The sequence below is a fragment of the Rhinoderma darwinii genome, unplaced genomic scaffold, assembly GCF_050947455.1.
Source record: "Rhinoderma darwinii isolate aRhiDar2 unplaced genomic scaffold, aRhiDar2.hap1 Scaffold_67, whole genome shotgun sequence".
Lineage (NCBI taxonomy): Eukaryota > Metazoa > Chordata > Amphibia > Anura > Rhinodermatidae > Rhinoderma > Rhinoderma darwinii.
In genome coordinates this window covers 1,149,666-1,169,628 of record NW_027464227.1, presented here as the reverse complement: position 1 = coordinate 1,169,628, position 19,963 = coordinate 1,149,666, and the positions used below count along the sequence as shown (strand labels likewise).

At 42.7% G+C, this 19,963-nt stretch overlaps 1 long non-coding RNA gene across 2 annotated transcripts; it reads right to left on the bottom strand.

Moving 5' to 3' along the window:
• Positions 1-1,674: 1,674 nt before the first annotated feature.
• Positions 1,675-19,955, bottom strand: LOC142728067 (uncharacterized). Of its 2 annotated transcripts, none has more exons than XR_012877455.1 (3): positions 19,769-19,955; positions 2,080-2,292; positions 1,675-1,839 (listed from the first exon to the last, which is right to left on the bottom strand). It is a non-coding gene; the product is annotated as an uncharacterized LOC142728067 (long non-coding RNA). The 2 variants fall into 2 exon arrangements; XR_012877454.1 differs by lacking the exon at positions 19,769-19,955 and adding an exon at positions 3,855-4,397.
• Between the last annotated feature and the right edge of the window lie 8 nt (positions 19,956-19,963).

The window sequence follows — 19,963 nt, the reverse complement described above, 5'->3', positions numbered from 1 at the left end:
CTGAAGATTTGTACCCAGACTTGTTACCACGACAAGAAGGCATCCTCTACAGATAGTTGAGAAAGTATCTACATCAGCATAGAAGGGGATTCTTTACTGTAAGAGCAGTGACATTATTGAAATTGTGGTTGTTAGTTACTTTTGGAGGGGCCTGAATGCCTTAAACACAGCGTTTGTCATCCATCTCATAGGGTTTTAACCTTGCTTTGGATCAGTGCTGCTGGACGAAGGTCATGTAATCCCCCACCCACGCTATGGAGTTCCACCCCCACCCCTTTACAGGAAATAAGAAACTACATGCAAGGGAGATTCCTCAGTAATACACTATTCATCCAACGCATAGCATCAACCAAAGTCTCAGAGGAGGGGAGGGCAGGTACAACACTGGTGGAGCGTAACAATTGTACAGTAGATATCTCACCCCTACATGCGGAGCTTGAGCAACATAACGAGATGTTCTCTTTTCATTACAACCAAGATGGGTCTTGCTCAAAGGATTGCAATGGTTGATCCAAGAATGTAAGGGCTCATATTAAAGAGATCACGTTCCAGCTCCAACCTCCTTGAGGGTCAAGTAGACTTATGTATCTGGTACAAGTGTATAACTGGATAGGACCTCGAGATCATGATCAACACTGAGGACCCTTCCCCGCAGAAGTTCTTGCCATTATATCCAGAAAATATATTTGAGGTACAAGACTCCTTCCCAAGTCACAGTAGAAATACTCAACTTCGCTTTTCCTATTTTCTCAAATCCATCCCAACATGCATCTGGATGTAGCCAATTGTATTGCTCTGCATCATACACTTCACCTACAATTATGGTCACCACCTGGCAACAACTTATAGGAGCTGCAGAGTGGAGAGGAAAGTGACAACTGCTCAGAGACCAAGCGAGACTAAAAAGGTGGAGATGCCCATAAAACGTGATCAAAAAGCCTTGATATATCGAATACATTGTGAACCCCATTGATGGACATGGGCAACCATAGTGCTTAACCCATTCAATTCTGAACACATCAACCCAACTTTCTCTTACTCAGTATCTTAAAAGTAGTCCACAAGGGACCCAAAAGGACCATATTCGGAAGATCTACAGAGCACTTGTGGCAGTTACCGATAGAGATAGCGATTAAAGGAGTCACAGTCTTCTAAAAAACATTAGAGTAAGGATTTGTGGAGTTCCTTGAGGACCAGAATAGCAAGATTAGGTTTTCGTGATTTTCAATAGAGTCAACCACAACCCAAGTAGACAACGTGGCAGAACATCCCAAATAACCAATGTTGGGAACTTCATGGACACACAATTTGATGGTTCCTCCATCTTAACCAGCATGTTCTGTCGGAGGTTCTTGAGAAGATTAGGATTAACCATATTAGTCTAAGCAGAGATGGTCTACAGAAGTTACTCATCTTAAAGGCCAGTTAAGTTATACAATGGCACACAGAAGACCAACCAATTACAAGACACCCTTAACAACATATAAACCCTTTTCTCCATGACTGGTGACCAGTTAATAAGCCAGTTCTTGCTGCCAAGATTCAAACCTGGACCACATGGTCTTATGACCTTTAGACTGCAGTCCCGAGTCTCTAAACATCACACAAACCCCAATTCTCAACTTCTACCTTGTTCCTTCATTTCTTGTCAAAAGCTACAAGATCAGTTGGTCCATCCAAGAGAGACATCAAGAAACTGGAGCGGAGCTTTGAGAATGGATATAATAGTGAGTAAGGTCACCGGATGCTTGATGGGGCACATTTTATGTCACACGCCAGATGGGACATGAACTCGTCTGTGGTGGGATGGATCCACATGGTGAAGAACAGTCGAAGAACCTGGAATTACAGACAAAACTGGTCAAACAATTGAGAAAAGATTTACCAGCTCAAACCAAACATCCTACACAAGGGGGTTGATCAATGAGTGCTTGTCAGAACTTGGAGGACCTACCACTATGAAACATGGCGATCAGTCCCACCCCCAAGTCTAGGTCCCCAAAAACCATCGACCGTTCATTATGTGGAACATTTCAATACACTGACTACCAATACATGAAGACCACTATGACCAAGTACCGTTTAAGAGTACATCAACTCCGACATGGTGGGAAGGATCTGTAGAAGTCTGTACGGTGCCACAGAGGTCACACAATTCAGTTTCTCAGCCGACTTCCTGTAGTAATACTTAGTGGTCCTCACAGAATATAGTCCAATAGGTGGCAGCAGAGAGGTCCGAATCGCCTCATATAAGAACAACTTTTCCAGATAATCAAACCTGGTTGTCCGATTCTAAAAGAAGAAAACCATTAAATAAATTGTGACATCCAGTTACCAGTGAAAATTATGAGGGTTATTGTCCAATCACTTGCAGACTCCACTAGGAGAGGACCATTTATGGCCGACTTAATGACCAACAATTATTCGGAACAAGCAATTAGCAATTAATCCATTATTCCCTGTAGTGGGATTAGCTGACCACCCCATTCTCCTTCACAAGAAGGAAACAGTCAGCATGGCCAACATTGGAGGTGATGGGATGGTTATTGCCGTATTTTCTGACATATTTGTGCCATTTTTCATCATTGACACAAAAGGGGCAACTGATAATCATGGGCTGGGTAGTTTCAAGATCTTATTTCTGTGTCCACATGACAACACTTCCAGACATGTTCTCTTAAAGCTCAGTTATCATGGGAATACCAAGTGCCGAAAGTCAGAATTCCGCTTTTAATTACGTACATTTGACAAAAAGAGGTCACATAACAGGTCTAGTTTCCTTATGATAACACGATGCATCACACAGAAACAAGTAGTGTTGTCATGGGGACATAACAGATAAATTACAGGATAATTTTAAAAGCACAAAACCCTCCAAAAAATTCAGACAGAAATTGGCGCAAGATACAACACAAATCTACATCTGCTTAAGAAGAAGAAGAAGAAAAAGAAGAAGAAGAAGGGGTCGGGGTATATTTACGTGTCGCTTTTTTTTTGCTGTTTTCGCAGAATTTTTTTTTTTGCGACCTTGTAATCGCATCGGAACTGGGATAATAACGCACACGGTTTTCGGATCTTCTTTTAACTGCACCTCAACCGCAACGTCCGAATACAACCTATGGGATAATTGACATCAGAGCGCCATAAAAACCGCATCAAATACGTACAGGGTTTAACCACTAATTGCCGCGATAGTTAATGAAAGACCAAAAATAATCTCATATAATTGCGCCCCGCGGGTCCAGTCACACGTTGCGGCTGAGGTGCGATTAAAATCACATTGAAAAAAATGCATCCAAAAATAGCACGCGTTTTTACTGCGATTTGGTGCATTTTTTTAATGCGATTACGGTAAAAAATGCAACTGTATCGAAAAACGCAGCAAATTGTGGTAGAAACTCATGTGGTTTTTGGACGCAGTTTGTTGATTTGTTGTAACTTCATCTGAATGGACCCAAATGCTGCGATAAGAAGAGATAAAAAACGCAGCAAAAATCACTCCGGAATTGCCGCGGTTTGTGACGCAGTTTTCGACTGTGCGTTTTTTTCAGGTAAATCACATTTAGTTTACAAGTCTCAAATTTGAAAAACGAGCTGGAAAATACCACGACCAAAATGTGGGGGGGGGGTGGCATGTTTTTATGCGTTTTTTACCGTGCGGCCAAAACTATCACCCCTAAATGCTCCCGTACCCTGCGGGATTACTGCGCGACAAAGACGCAACTTCAATGTTTCCCTACGAAAAAATAGACGCGAGTAATCATCACAAAGGTCGCTGTCAATTCGTGGGATTACCGCAACTTTCTAATCGTTACACTCGCAGGCATCGCAATCTCGCCATGTTGTTCTCTTACATAAGATGGAACTCCACCGCAATTTATGAGTAGCAGACACCTCTCCTGAAATCCTCTGCGCTGCTGGAGAAAAATAATAAGAACTAAAGTAAATCGACCTTTTTACAATCTACCTCTGTCTGACCTCTCACTAGATCAACACATTCATATCCTGAAACACTCTGTGCTGCTGGTTCCCCTGCTCCTTTGACTATGTAACTGTCTCTCTGTGACCTCCCTCAAGATCAGCACATTCCTCTGCTGTTATACGAGAACAGTGACTGGCACTGCTATGGGGGCTCTATGGATATCAGTGTTAGAAGACACTGTCAGGGTATAGCTGGGGGGAGCTGGTGGTAGGATATACCCCCCTGCCAGGTGCTGGGTGCCAGGGGGAGTGCCAACAAGCCACCTTTTCTTGATAAGCTACACTGACACTTGGGGTACAGGATAATGACACACTGACATTTGGGGTACAGGATAATGACACACTGACACTTGGGGTACAGTATAATGACACACTGACACTTGGGGTACAGGCAGGGCCAGACTGGCCATCTGACAGTTCTGGTAAATGCCAGATGGGCCGGTGAACAGTGGGCCTCCTGCCGGCCGCCCAAACAATCAGTGGTGAACACAAGCAGCAACATTACAATAACTGCAGCCTCCTGGTGTTTATAACCACATCTTTCTGAGATTTATTGCTGTGTACTCTGCAGTGATGGGAAGGAGCGCTGCAGAAATGACGTTTAGCGCTTGTTGGCCGAGCCGCAGCTAATCAGCTCTAGACTTGTTTTCTGCACTGACGCCTCGCTCATTCGCGCACATCTCTGGCGCCGCAGAGGAAAAGGAGAATCGGTACCTGCCCAGTCTGCATGTACAAATCAAACCTAAAGCTGGTTGGCTGAGCATCAGCCAATCAGTGATGGGCTTGGTCTTTCTACTGCCCCTGAGCACAGCTTCAGTCTGGCTGCTGAGGAGAAGGAGTCTCCAGCCCCTGCCGGGGATGTTGCTGATGGCCGTAGCGTCAGTAGGTTTATGCTTCAGCCTCATGTAACCTGCTTGTGGGAGGGGAGGGGGTCCAGATACTGTAGATAGGAAGAGCTATAGGGTTAAAATGGTGAGCATCAGGTTATTGTTAATTTGAGCCACAGATGGGAGGAGCTTTGTAAAAGGGGCGTGGCTTTGTGGGCACATGGGCGGGGCTTAGTGGTGGAGGGGGCATCTCAGGTATACACGCCTATGTACTGCCAGCATCCTGCATGCCAGTGCCCAAGAATCAGCAGTCTACTAAAGAAAGCCGGTAAATATAGCAATGTGAGTGAAGTGTTGGGTTGATTTTTGTAGTGTGACTGGTTGATGTAGTGGTAACAGTGTATGACAATTGTTTGAGTGAAATATGCAATTTGTGTGAGTTTTGTGTCTTCTTCTACTGTATTGGTGGCATTAGTGTGCGTGTTGTTTTTAATGTGAGTGGTATGTGTGGTATAGGTCTAGTGTGTAAGAGTTATGTAAGGTATGTGTTTAGCATTGTGTGGTGTGTGTGGTATGTGTCTAGTGTAAGTAGTGTGTGCGGTATGTGTCTAGTGTAAGTAGTGTGTGCGGTATGTGTCTAGTGTAAGTAGTGTGTGCGGTATGTGTCTAGTGTAAGTAGTGTGTGCGGTATGTGTCTAGTGTAAGTAGTGTGTGCGGTATGTGTCTAGTGTAAGTAGTGTGTGAGGTATGTGTCTAGTGTAAGCAGTGTGTGCGGTATGTGTTTAGCATTGTGTGGTGTGTGCGGTATGTGTCTAGTGTAAGTAGTGTGTGTGTGGTATGTGTCTAGTGTAAGTAGTGTGTGCGGTATGTGTCTTGTGTAAGTAGTGTGTGTGGTATGTGTCTAGTGTAAGTAGTGTGTGCAGTATGTGTCTAGTGTAAGTAGTGTGTGCGGTATGTGTCTAGTGTAAGTAGTGTGTGCGGTGTGTGTCTAGTGCAAGTAGTGTGTGCGGTATGTGTCTAGTGTAAGTAGTGTGTGTGGTATATGTCTAGTGTAAGTAGTGTGTGCGGTATGTGTCTAGTGTAAGTAGTGTGTGCGGTATGTGTCTAGTGTAAGGGGTATGTGCGGTATGTGTCTAGTGTAAGTAGTGTGTGCGGTATATGTCTAGTGTGTTGTACGTGTCTAGTGTGTGAGTGGTATGTGTAGTATGTGAGTGATGTGTGCGGCATCTGTGCCAGGTGTGAGTAGTACGTGTTCAACATGTGTCCTTGTTGTGGGTAGACAACGTGCGGCATATGTCTTAGGTGTGAGTGGCGAGAGTGGAGAGTAAATCCTATGTGTGAGTAGTGCACGTGCGCGTGTGTCCTAGGTGTGATTTAGGAATGTGTTCTAGGTGTAAGTGGTGTGAATGTGCATGTGTCCTTAGGTGTGCGTGGTGTGGTGTGCGTGCGCATTAGTCATAAGTATGAGTGGTGTGCGTGCGTATTTGCCATAAGTGTGAGTGGAGTGTGTGCGCACGTGTCCTAGGTGTGAGTGGTGTGCGTGCTCATGTGTCCTAGGTGTGAGTGGCATGAATGCAGCATGTGTCCACCTTGTGGGTTGCATCTGTGCGTCATGTGTCCAGCATGTGAGAGTGTTTATGGTTGAATATAAAATATAAATCATGCTATTTAGTTCCAGTACGGTGATATATTAGCATTGTATACCGGTATAATTTACAATCTATATACGTCAGTATTAGGCCATGATCACGCAATCAGGATTTGATTAGGACTAAGTCCCTGATTCCAGACCTAAATCCCTTTCATATCCACTAACATTCTGCATCCATTACAAGTGGGTGGGCTATTTTATACCCCATTCACATGCAGCAGAAATAAGATCCGCAAAAAAAACCCTCCTGTAGAATAATGAGCATGTCCGTTATTCTGGTGGGAAAGCAGTGGATTGGTTGGAGTTGGAGCGATCAGGACTATTAATAAATCTCCCCATGTCCTGTATAGCTGGAAGGGGGTCCCATGTACTCCAGCCCAGCACTGGCGGCTGCGTATGGCCAGGGGTGAACCTAGCATGTCTGCCGCCTGAGGCGAACTATAAAAAGGCGCCCCCCCCCCCCAAAATCTATCGGAGTTTTCTCATTCCTGGCTTTACACATCGAACACGCAATATATAAATTTTTTAAATAGGAAAGCATTTGATGTTTATTTGTTAGGCCCTGTTCACATGGAGTATTTTGACTAGTTTTTTGGCGCGGAAACCACTCCACCCAAAACTCGTCAAATACAAGCCGAAAATGCCTCCCGAGAAAGAAGGGACATGCCCTATCTTCGCGCGTTTACGCCTCTGACCTCCCATTGACATCAATGGGAGGAAGAGAAAGGGTATTTCGCTGAGTTTTTTGCCCGTAGCACTCAATGGCCGCGAACGAAAAACACGGTGAAAATCGCGGCAAACGACGTGCAGGAAGGACAAAATTTGCCTCGAAATCCCAAACAGAATTTTGAGGCAGAATTTTCCTCCTGCAAAAAACTCAGTGTGAACACAGCCTTAAAGTGCTGTTTGAAGTATGTAAAATATTTAAAGAATTATTCTTACTGCCAATCAGTGCAGTGCAAATAGTACAGTCTGCACTGCCTCATATCTCTCCTCGGCAGCCAGTCTCATTTGCGGCGTCACTCTCTGCAATTACATTCAGGCCAGTCCAGGACGGGTCGCGCTTAGCGCTGTTTTGAAGCGGCACGTCCTGGGCTGGTTTCTTTGCTCTACCTGCTGTATTTTAGTGGTCTGCCTGTGCTGACTTGATGCCAGTGGTGGATTCATATGCTCTTTGGCCCTGGGCTCTACACAAGTTATGGGCCCACATACCACACGTAAGTATCACCTACATGTCAAAGTGCATCACATGCCATTCTGCGGACTGTCTCTAAGCCTGATCATCTGCTGCCGCACACACTTCCCCCACCACAGTAATTTACATAGATTGTAAGACCAACATTACAAATAATACCCCCATACTGTTACTGAATAATACCCCATACTGTTACTGAATAATACCCCCATACTGATACTGAATAATATCCCCATACTGTTACTGAATAATACCTCCATACTGTTACTGAATAATACCCCCATACTGATACTGAATAATACCCCCATACTGTTACTGAATAATACCTCCATAATGTTACTGAATAATATCCCCATACAGTTACTGAATAATACCCCCATACTGTTACTGAATAATATCCCCATACTGTTACTGTATAATACCTCCATACTGTTACTGAATAATACCCCCATACTGTTACTGAATAATATCCCCATACTGTTACTGAATAATACCCCCATACTGTTTGCTGAATAATACCTCCATACTGTTACTGAATAATACCCCAATACTCTTACTGAATAATATCCCCATACTGTTACTGAATAATACCCCCATACTGTTACTGAATAATACCTCCATACTGTTACTGAATAATACCTCCATACTGTTACTGAATAATACCCCCATACTGGTACTGAATAGTACCCCCATACTGTTACTGAATAATACCCCCATACTGTTAATGAATAATACCCCCATACTGTTACTGAATAATACATTTATATTGTTACTGAATAATACCCCCATACTGTTACTGAATAATATCCCCATACTGTTACTGAATAATACCTCCATACTGTTACTGAATAATACTTCCATACTGTTACTGAATAATACCCCCATACTGTTACTGAATAATATCCCCATACTGTTACTGAATAATACTTCCATACTGTTACTGAATAATACCCCCATACTGTTACTGAATAATATCCCCATACTGTTACTGAATAATACCTCCATACTGTTACTGAATAATACCCCATACTGTTACTGAATAATACCCCCATACTGTTACTGAATAATATCCCCATACTGTTACTGAATAATACCCCCATACTGTTACTGAATAATACCTCCATACTGTTACTGAATAATATCCCCATACAGTTACTGAATAATACCTCCATACTGTTACTGAATAATACCCCCATACTGTTACTGAATAATACCCCCATACTGTTACTGAATAATATCCCCATACTGTTACTGAATAATACCTCCATACTGTTACTGAATAATACCTCCATACTGTTACTGAATAATACCCCCATAATGTTACTGAATAATACCCCCATACTGTTACTGAATAATATCCCCATACTGTTACTGAATAATACCCCCATACTGTTACTGAATAATACCTCCATACTGTTACTGAATAATACCTCCATACTGTTACTGAATAATACCCCCATACTGTTACTGAATAATATCCCCATACTGTTACTGAATAATACCTCCATACTGTTACTGAATAATACCCCATACTGTTACTGAATAATACCCCCATACTGTTACTGAATAATATCCCCATACTGTTACTGAATAATACCCCCATACTGTTACTGAATAATACCTCCATACTGTTACTGAATAATATCCCCATACAGTTACTGAATAATACCTCCATACTGTTACTGAATAATACCCCCATACTGTTACTGAATAATACCCCCATACTGTTACTGAATAATATCCCCATACTGTTACTGAATAATACCTCCATACTGTTACTGAATAATACCTCCATACTGTTACTGAATAATACCCCCATAATGTTACTGAATAATACCCCCATACTGTTACTGAATAATATCCCCATACTGTTACTGAATAATACCCCCATACTGTTACTGAATAATACCTCCATACTGTTACTGAATAATACCTCCATACTGTTACTGAATAATACCCCCATACTGTTACTGAATAATACCTCCATACTGTTACTGAATAATACCTCCATACTGTTACTGAATAATACCCCCATACTGATACTGAATAATACCCCCATACTGTTACTGAATAATACCTCCATAATGTTACTGAATAATATCCCCATACAGTTACTGAATAATACCTCCATACTGTTACTGAATAATACCCCCATACTGTTACTGAATAATACCTCCATACTGTTACTGAATAATACCTCCATACTGTTACTGAATAATACCCCCATACTGTTACTGAATAATACCCCCATACTATTACTGAATAATACCCCCATACTGTTAATGAATAATACCCCCATACTGTTACTGAATAATACATTTATACTGTTACTGAATAATACCCCCATACTGTTACTGAATAATATCCCCATACTGTTACTGAATAATACCCCATACTGTTACTGAATAATACCCCCATACTGTTACTGAATAATATCCCCATACTGTTACTGAATAATACCCCCATACTGTTACTGAATAATACCCCCATACTGTTACTGAATAATACCCCATACTGTTACTGAATAATACCCCCATACTGTTACTGAATAATATCCCCATACTGTTACTGAATAATACCTCCATACTGTTACTGAATAATACTTCCATACTGTTACTGAATAATACCCCCATACTGTTACTGAATAATATCCCCATACTGTTACTGAATAATACCTCCATACTGTTACTGAATAATACCCCATACTGTTACTGAATAATACCCCCATACTGTTACTGAATAATATCCCCATACTGTTACTGAATAATACCCCCATACTGTTACTGAATAATACCTCCATACTGTTACTGAATAATATCCCCATACTGTTACTGAATAATACCCCCATACTGTTACTGAATAATACCTCCATACTGTTACTGAATAATATCCCCATACAGTTACTGAATAATACCTCCATACTGTTACTGAATAATACCCCCATACTGTTACTGAATAATACCCCCATACTGTTACTGAATAATATCACCATACTGTTACTGAATAATACCTCCATACTGTTACTGAATAATACCTCCATACTGTTACTGAATAATACCCCCATAATGTTACTGAATAATACCCCCATACTGTTACTGAATAATATCCCCATACTGTTACTGAATAATACCCCCATACTGTTACTGAATAATACCTCCATACTGTTACTGAATAATACCTCCATACTGTTACTGAATAATACCCCCATACTGTTACTGAATAATACCTCCATACTGTTACTGAATAATACCTCCATACTGTTACTGAATAATACCCCCATACTGATACTGAATAATACCCCCATACTGTTACTGAATAATACCTCTATAATGTTACTGAATAATATCCCCATACAGTTACTGAATAATACTTCCATACTGTTACTGAATAATACCCCCATACTGTTACTGAATAATATCCCCATACTGTTACTGAATAATACCTCCATACTGTTACTGAATAATACCCCCATACTGTTACTGAATAATATCCCCATACTGTTACTGAATAATACCTCCATACTGTTACGGAATAATACCCCATACTGTTACTGAATAATACCCCCATACTGTTACTGAATAATATCCCCATACTGTTACTGTATAATACCTCCATACTGTTACTGAATAATACCTCCATACTGTTACTGAATAATATCCCCATACTGTTACTGAATAATACCGCAATACTGTTACTGAATAATACCCCCATACTGTTACTGAATAATACCCCCATACTGTTAATGAATAATACCCCCATACTGTTACTGAATAATACATTTATACTGTTACTGAATAATACCCCCATACTGTTACTGAATAATATCCCCATACTGTTGCTGAATAATACCTCCATACTGTTACTGAATAATACCTCCATACTGTTACTGAATAATACCCCCATACTGTTACTGAATAATATCCCCATACTGTTACTGAATAATACCTCCATACTGTTACTGAATAATACCCCATACTATTACTGAATAATACCCCCATACTGTTACTGAATAATACCTCCATACAGTTACTGAATAATATCCCCATACAGTTACTGAATAATACCTCCATACTGTTACTGAATAATACCCCCATACTGTTACTGAATAATACCCCCATACTGTTACTGAATAATATCCCTATACTGTTACTGAATAATACCTCCATACTGTTACTGAATAATACCTCCATACTGTTACTGAATAATACCCCCATACTGTTACTGAATAATACCCCCATACTGTTACTGAATAATATCCCCATACTGTTACTGAATAATACCCCCATACTGTTACTGAATAATACCTCCATACTGTTACTGAATAATACCTCCATACTATTACTGAATAATACCCCCATACTGTTACTGAATAATACCTCCATACTGTTACTGAATAATACCTCCATACTGTTACTGAATAATACCCCCATACTGATACTGAATAATACCCCCATACTGTTACTGTATAATACCTCCATAATGTTACTGAATAATATCCCCATACAGTTACTGAATAATACCTCCATACTGTTACTGAATAATACGCCCATACTGTTACTGAATAATATCCCCATACTGTTACTGAATAATACCTCCATACTGTTACTGAATAATGCCCCCATACTGTTACTGAATAATATCCCCATACTGTTACTGAATAATACCTCCATACTGTTACGGAATAATACCCCATACTGTTACTGAATAATACCCCCATACTGTTACTGAATAATACCCCATACTGTTACTGAATAATACCCCCATACTGTTACTGAATAATATCCCCATACTGTTACTGAATAATACCCCCATACTGTTACTGAATAATATCCCCATACAGTTACTGAATAATACCTCCATACTGTTACTGAATAATACCCCCATACTGTTACTGAATAATACCCCCATACTGTTACTGAATAATATCCCCATACTGTTACTGAATAATACCTCCATACTGTTACTGAATAATACCTCCATACTGTTACTGAATAATACCCCCATACTGTTACTGAATAATACCCCCATACTGTTACTGAATAATATCCCCATACTGTTACTGAATAATACCCCCATACTGTTACTGAATAATACCTCCATACTGTTACTGAATAATACCTCCATACTGTTACTGAATAATACTTCCATACGGTTACTGAATAAGGGCGGGTTCACACATGGCGGAATTGCACTTAAATTCCGCTGCGGACACTCCGCAGCGTTAATCCGCAGCGGAGCCGTTTCTACATTGACTTTCACTTTAATTTAGCAGTGTTCGTTTACACGATGCGTACAATTCCGCTGCGGAGCATAGGCTGCGGAGCGGAATTTGGTGTCCGCAGCATGCTCTGTCTGTTGCGGAGCAGTGGCGGACTCATGGCGGAATTTCTCCATTGACTTCAATGGAGATTCAAAGTTCCGCAATGAAGTCCGCAGCTGTCATGCACATGTCATGTGTGCTGCGGATGCGTCTTGCTTTTTTTACTTGACATTTCTTCATTCTGGCTGGACCTATGTATTTCTAGGTCTACAGCCAGACTGAGGAAGTCAATGGGGCTCCCGTAATGACGGGAGCGTTGCTAGGAGACGTCAGTAAATAGTCACTGTCCAGGGTGCTGAAAGAGTTAAGCGATCGGCAGTAACTGTTTCTGCACCCGGGACAGTGACTACCGATCCCAATATACATGTATCTGTAAAAAAACATATAAGTTCATACTTACCGAGAACTCCCTGTTTCTGTCTCCAGTCCGGCCTCCCAGGATGACGTTTCAGTGTAAGTGACGGCTGCAGCCAATCACAGGCCAAGCACAGGCTGCAGCGGTCACATGGACTGGCGCGTCATCCAGGGAGGTCGGGCTGGATGCCGAAGGAGGGACGCGTCATAAAGACAACGGGCGGTAAGTATGAATTTCTTTGACTTTCACTAGGGAAAGTGCTGTCCCTTCTCTCTATCCTGCACTGATAGGGAGAAGGGAAGCACTTTTCCCGCAGTCCGCAGCAGCTAGTCCGCATCAATTTTCTGCACATTTTGTGCAGATCCGCAGCCGTAATCCGCAACCCGGATTAGGTGCGGCATTGATGCGGACAGTTGCGGAGGAATTCCGCCATGTGTGGTCATGCCCTAAAACTACCAAACCATGATCACATATTACTACAACATAGTGTCAGAAAAAACCCACCATACTGTTCGTGAATAAATCACACTATATATAGACCAATATTACCACCATATAGTGACCTTATAGACCTTATAGACCTTATAGAGGTAGATGCCAGTTATACACAAGATATCTGCAGACCATATAAGTGATTACAGTATAGTTATACAGTGACTATTGTGGCAAATTTAAGTTTTTAAAATTTTTATACTGCTTTTTTTGGTAGGTTCCGCTGGAGCGTTTGGACTACGTCGTAGATTCATTGGACTACTCCGATGATCTACTTTTTAAAAAAAAATAAAATGGTGAAAGAGGGTTGCAAGGGGGAGTTTAGATTCCAATAAAAGTTTTTCTTATGTCTGTTTTTTTTAATACTTTATTATGGCCTTGGTAATGGCTGTTGTCTGATTGAGAGCATCCATTACTAAGAAGGGGCTTCGTGTTAGCCAGTAAAAAGGCTATCACTAACCCCTATTATTACCCCGATTCTCACTGCCGCGAGAGGAGTACGATCCAGTACCCGACCATCTGAAGCGACGGTAAGGCAGCAGGGCGGCCACAGGCTGGTTTTACCAGGCTGGGAAGGGATAAAAAACGTGGCCCTTCCCACCCTGGTGATGCTAGGCTGCAGCTGCTGTATTGTATCTGGCTGGTTGTGAAAAATAGCGGGAACCCTACGTCTTTTAAAAAAAAAAAATAATAGAGAAAAAATTATGTTAGATCCCCTCCATTTTTCATAACCAGCCAGATACAATAAAGCAGCAGCAGCCTAGCATTACCAGGGTGGGAAGGGCCATGGTTTTTGGCCATTCCGAGCCTGATAGTACCAGCCTGCGGCCACCCCAGTACCCGCCCTTCTCTTCAGACGGTCGGGTGCTGGATCGTACCCAGCTCTTCCCAGTACTCCGGGTAATAATAGGGGTTAGTGCTAGCCTTATTACTGGCTAACACTAAGCCCCTTCTTAGTAATGGACGCTCTCAATCAGACAGCAGCCATTACTAAGGCGGTAATGAAGTATTAAAAAACAGAGACATAAAGAAATTTATTTTATTGAAATGACAACTCTTCCACAGAATCCACTTTAACCATTTTATTAGAAAAAAATAAATAAAGCTGAAATCAGCGAAGTAGTCCAACTAATCTACGACGTAGTCCAAATGGTCCAGCGGAACCTGCAAAACAAAAATGAGCAGTATGAAAAAGAAAAATAAAGATGGCTGCCCCCACAGACGTACAAACATATGAATAAATAGCTACCTTCGGGAACATATTAAAATAATTAGAAAAATTAGGCCCATAAAATAAAACATATCAAATAAAAAAAAAAAATTATAACACCTTTCTTTTAAAGAGAACCTTTCACCTCCCCATACATGTGCAGCTGAGTTCAGCATGTAATGGGCAGAGCTGCACAAACTCTGGGGCACTTTACATTTTTTTCTTAGCCTCCTTCGTTATTTAGATATCGGTGCTGTAATATTTGGCGCCCGATATTTAAATAACCCCATGAACTGTCAATGGGGAGGTAATTGGCAAGGGGGCGTGTAACATCGCTGTGACACTGTCCAATCAGCTACGGTCAGCGTTACAGCAAGAGCTGGAGAGAGCGGGTGCGCGCAGCTCCGCCACCACTAAGGAACACAAGAGGAGAAGAAGAGTGTGAATTCTTCTTCTTCTGTTCCATGGCATCAGAGCTGTGCGTGCACGCACGCTCTCACTCTTTAGCTCTCGGCAGACAAGGACGATAAGACTGATCTCTCACCTGAGATCACAGTTTTGTACTTGCCTGCCGAGAGCTGAAGAGTGAGAGCGTGCGCGCGCACATGATCTCCTCTCTCCAGCTCTTGCTGTTGACATTGTCCGTAGCGGATTGGGCAGTGTCACAGCGATGTTACACGCCCCCTTGCCAATTACAGCCCCATTGGCAGTTCATGGGGTTATTTAAATATCGGGCGCCAAATATTACAGCACAGATATCTAAGTAAGGAAAGAGGGTAGGAAAAAATATATAAAGTGCCCCAGAGATTGTGCAGCCCTGACCATTACATGCTGCACTCAAATGCAAATCTGTGGGCAGGTGAAAGATTCTCTTTAAAGTGTAACAACTTTTTAAAAAACTTTTGACATGTCAGAAGTTTTGATCAGTGGGGTCCGAACACTGAGACCCCCCCCACTAGTCGCTAAAACGAAGCAGCAGAAGTGCTCGGGTAAGCGGTGTGCCGCTTCAATTCTGTTTGGCTTTCCTTGGAGCAGTACACCACTCACTCGACTGAAAGTCGATCATAAATGAAGCGGCACAGCGCTCACCCGAGCACTTCTGCTGCTTCGTTTTAGCGATCGGTGGGGGCCTCAGTGCTCGGTCCCCCACAGATGAAAACTTCGGACATGTCACTATGATATATAAAGATATCTATTACTGCGATTGGTGCAAGTTTTAATTACTTTTTATTGAAAATGATTTGCACTTTTTGAGATACAGCTGCTTTGTATCCTGTATACAGAGCAGCTGTATATAGCGCTGAGACCTGAATCCATTAGGTTGCCTATTACCGATCACATCTAAGTTATGAACTTAGATGTGATCGGTAACAGCTCGATCCTGCAGGACCCGCTGACCTGACGGATACAGGATACAGCGCTATATACATTATATAATATATTTATTTTAATTAGTGGGGGCAGGTTTATGGGGAAGTGTTAGGGCCTGTTCACATCAGCGTTGACTTTCCGTTCCGGGATTCCGTGGGAGGTTCCCGTCGGGTGAACCCCGCAACAGAAAATCAAACTGAAACCACAGCTTCCGTTTCAGTCACCATTGAAATCAATGGTGACAGAAACATTGCTAATGGTTTCCGTTTGTCACTATTCCGGCAGGTTTCCGTTTTTGTGACGGAATCAATAGCGCAGTCGACTGCGCTAATGGTGACGGAAAAGGAAATTGTGGTTTCAGTTTGACTTTCCGTTGCGGGGTTACCTCCGACGGAACCCCAGAACGGAAAGCCAACACTGATGTGAACAGGCCCTAAGGCTTCTTTCACACTAGCATTAATATACGTTTACCTCTTTTCCGTCAGAGGAAGAGAGGATCAATACGTTAAACGGAAAGCAACGGCTCCATTAGAATTACCATTGCTTTCAATGGTAATTCTTTTGTATCAGTTGCTTTCCGTTTGTCTCCGTTCGCTAAGTTTACGTTTTTTTTAAAAGAAACAAAAGTGCAGTCTGCAGAACTTTTATTTCCGTTCAAAAGAACGGAAACCTAACGAACGGAGACAGACGGAAAGCAACTGATACAAAAGAATTACCATTGAAAGCAATGGTAATTCTAATGGAGCCGTTGCTTTCCGTTTAACGTATCGATCCTCTCTTCCTCTGACGGAAGAGTGGTAAATGTATATTAATGCTAGTGTGAACAAAGACAAAAACAATATATTAATATTAAAAAAAAATAATAAAACACCCCTGCTGGGATTTGAACCAACAACCTTCCATGTGTAAGGCAGACAAGCTAACCACTACACTATAGAAGCTGTCATAGTCGATGTGTCTGAAACTATAGTAATTGAGGGTTTATTTAATGACTCTCTGCTGCATGTGGGTGGTGACTGGTCAGAGACTCACAGTCAGACTGGCTGCCGCAGCTGCTGCATGCAGTGTGCACTGGGACTGACTGTGAGACTCACCAGTCACAGCCCTGCTTGTAGCTTTCCCATGCTAATTAAGCACAGGAAAGCTACAAAGCCAGGAGTATACTGCAAGGGGGGGGGGGGTCTGGGCGTTTTACTGACAGCAGAGGGCTCTATAGGGTGGAATTATCCCCCCACCATAGAGCCCTGACTAGTTACTATACTGAAAGGTTAGGGGGGTCTGAGCATCTGACTGACTGCTCTAAAGGGGGGGGGGGCAGAATCCCCCCCCCCCCTATAGAGCTCTCTGCAGTAAGTCAGACAGACGCTCAGACCCTCCCCCACCCACACTAATCCTTCCATTATAGTGATGTGAGGGCTCTATGGGGTGGATTATTCCAGCCCCATAGAGCCCTCTGCTGTCGGTAAAATGCCCAGACTCCCCCTTGCAGTATAGTCACGTCACGGGTCCCGGTCCCAGCAAGGCAGGACTTACCTCGTGCTGCTCGTCGCTCCTCCTGGAGACTTGCTCCTCTCTGGCTGCATGTGCTGTGTACAGCGTCAGAGAGGAGGAGGAGTGTTACAGACGCTCGGCACGTCTGCTATGTGCGTCTGCATGGCCCCTCCCCCCCCGGTCCAGTCCCCCCCAGGGCTGAAAATGCCGCCCCCCCCCCCCGTTTGGGTAGGTGGTGCCGCCTGAGGCCGTCGGCTCACCTGGCCTCATGGCAGATGCGGCACTGCGTATGGCCTGCGGTGGGCCTGTCTACTTAATAATGCCAGGGCTGATTTGAAGTCCCAGTCCGGCCCTGGTCGGGGGCATTGCTGCCCTATAGTGCCCACCAAGGACATTACAGGGGCTTATTACATAGAACAACATGTAGTAAATGAATCCCCTCATTGAATAACGGGCTGTATGTTATTAATATGTAATAATCCCGTCATATATTATAGAATCTGTATGATCAGCGCATAGATACATTATACAGTGTGGACGACAAACCATAGCAACCAATAGCAGTCCAGCACTGGTGTTACCATAGCAACCAATAGGAGTCCAGCGCTGGTGTTACCATAGCAACCAATAGGAGTCCAGCGCTGGTGTTACCATAGCAACCAATAGGAGTCCAGCGCTGGTGTTACCATAGCAACCAATAGGAGTCCAGCGCTGGTGTTGGTTGCTATGGGCAACATACACTTTGTCAACACTCATTTATAGGGAGATTCCTCGGAGGCTCACAGGCGTATTAGCCGCTGGGACTGGGACTGTTGCTGGCTAAGGGTTAATAATAAGTGGCAGTAGTTTAGGAGGGGTCTTCCCTCCCTCCTTTCTGTTATCATAGTGTCAGCTATTCTAGGGGGGGGTATGGTTAGGGACGGGGGTGGTTATGGCGGTGAGGTAGTATATAGCTTCCCTCCCCCTCTCACCTACCTCTTTTGTCTGTACCCCCCCCCCCCACACCTGATAACGCGATGGTGCGGCGATGGTGTTTTATTCTGTCATTTTATGTATCTCTCTGTGCGCTTGTTTGGTTAAGGGCTTATTCAGACGGACGTGATATACGTCCGTGTGACGCGCGTGATTCGCGCAACAGCAGTAAAAACTATGAATGAAAACAGAAAAGCACCACGTGCTACAAACATACAAACAGAGTGTCATAATGATGGCGGCTGCGTGAAAATCACACATCATATACGCTGCTGAGACACGGAGCTGTTATGTACCTTTTGCGCGCGCAAAACGCCACGTTCTTTTCGCGGGAACAACACACACGCTCGTGTGAATCCAGCTCAATTTTGCTTTCGCTGTCTCTTTAAATAATATATATGGGAACCACACAAAGAACAAAAAACAACATGCAGTGGACGCGGTTCATGGTTCGTGGTTTTTGGCGTGATATTCTGTGTGTATAAAAAAAGAAAAATATTATATTAAAATGCAGAGATTTTCTGTCACACGCTTTTATTTTTGGCGTGGCGGCGGCGGTGTCTTGATGGTATATTTTGCTGTATGATGGTCGGTCACGGCTGGCGGTATTAGGAAGGTATTTACCTCCATGTCCTTGGGATGGGCGGCATACGGGTTTTCATTGACCGCTGTTTTATGTCATTTAGAGTTTTGATATTTTGATCAGATTAACAAAATGTTAGTTAATTATTATAATTAATAAAGCTGTGCCCCCCCCCCCCCGGGTCACCCCCACATTCACAGAAGCCGAGTGTCGGAGGGTAATTATTAGGGGGTTATTTCATTATCTGGGCACCAGTTGGTTATAAGTTTTCATATGCAGACAGCCCCAGAAGTAGAGCAATGAAAGAGAGGACATGTGACCTGCACAAACCAATCAGGATGCTGCTTTCAATGTCCAAGAGGCTGCGAGAAAATAAGAGATAATTAGTTGCCATGGCGCCCAACGCTTTTCTCCTGCACTTCCCACGACCGATATAGAGATGCTCCTGTTACACCAGTAAATATGTATATTTTATCATCATCATCAGCATCATTAATATGTCTGTTATTATTATA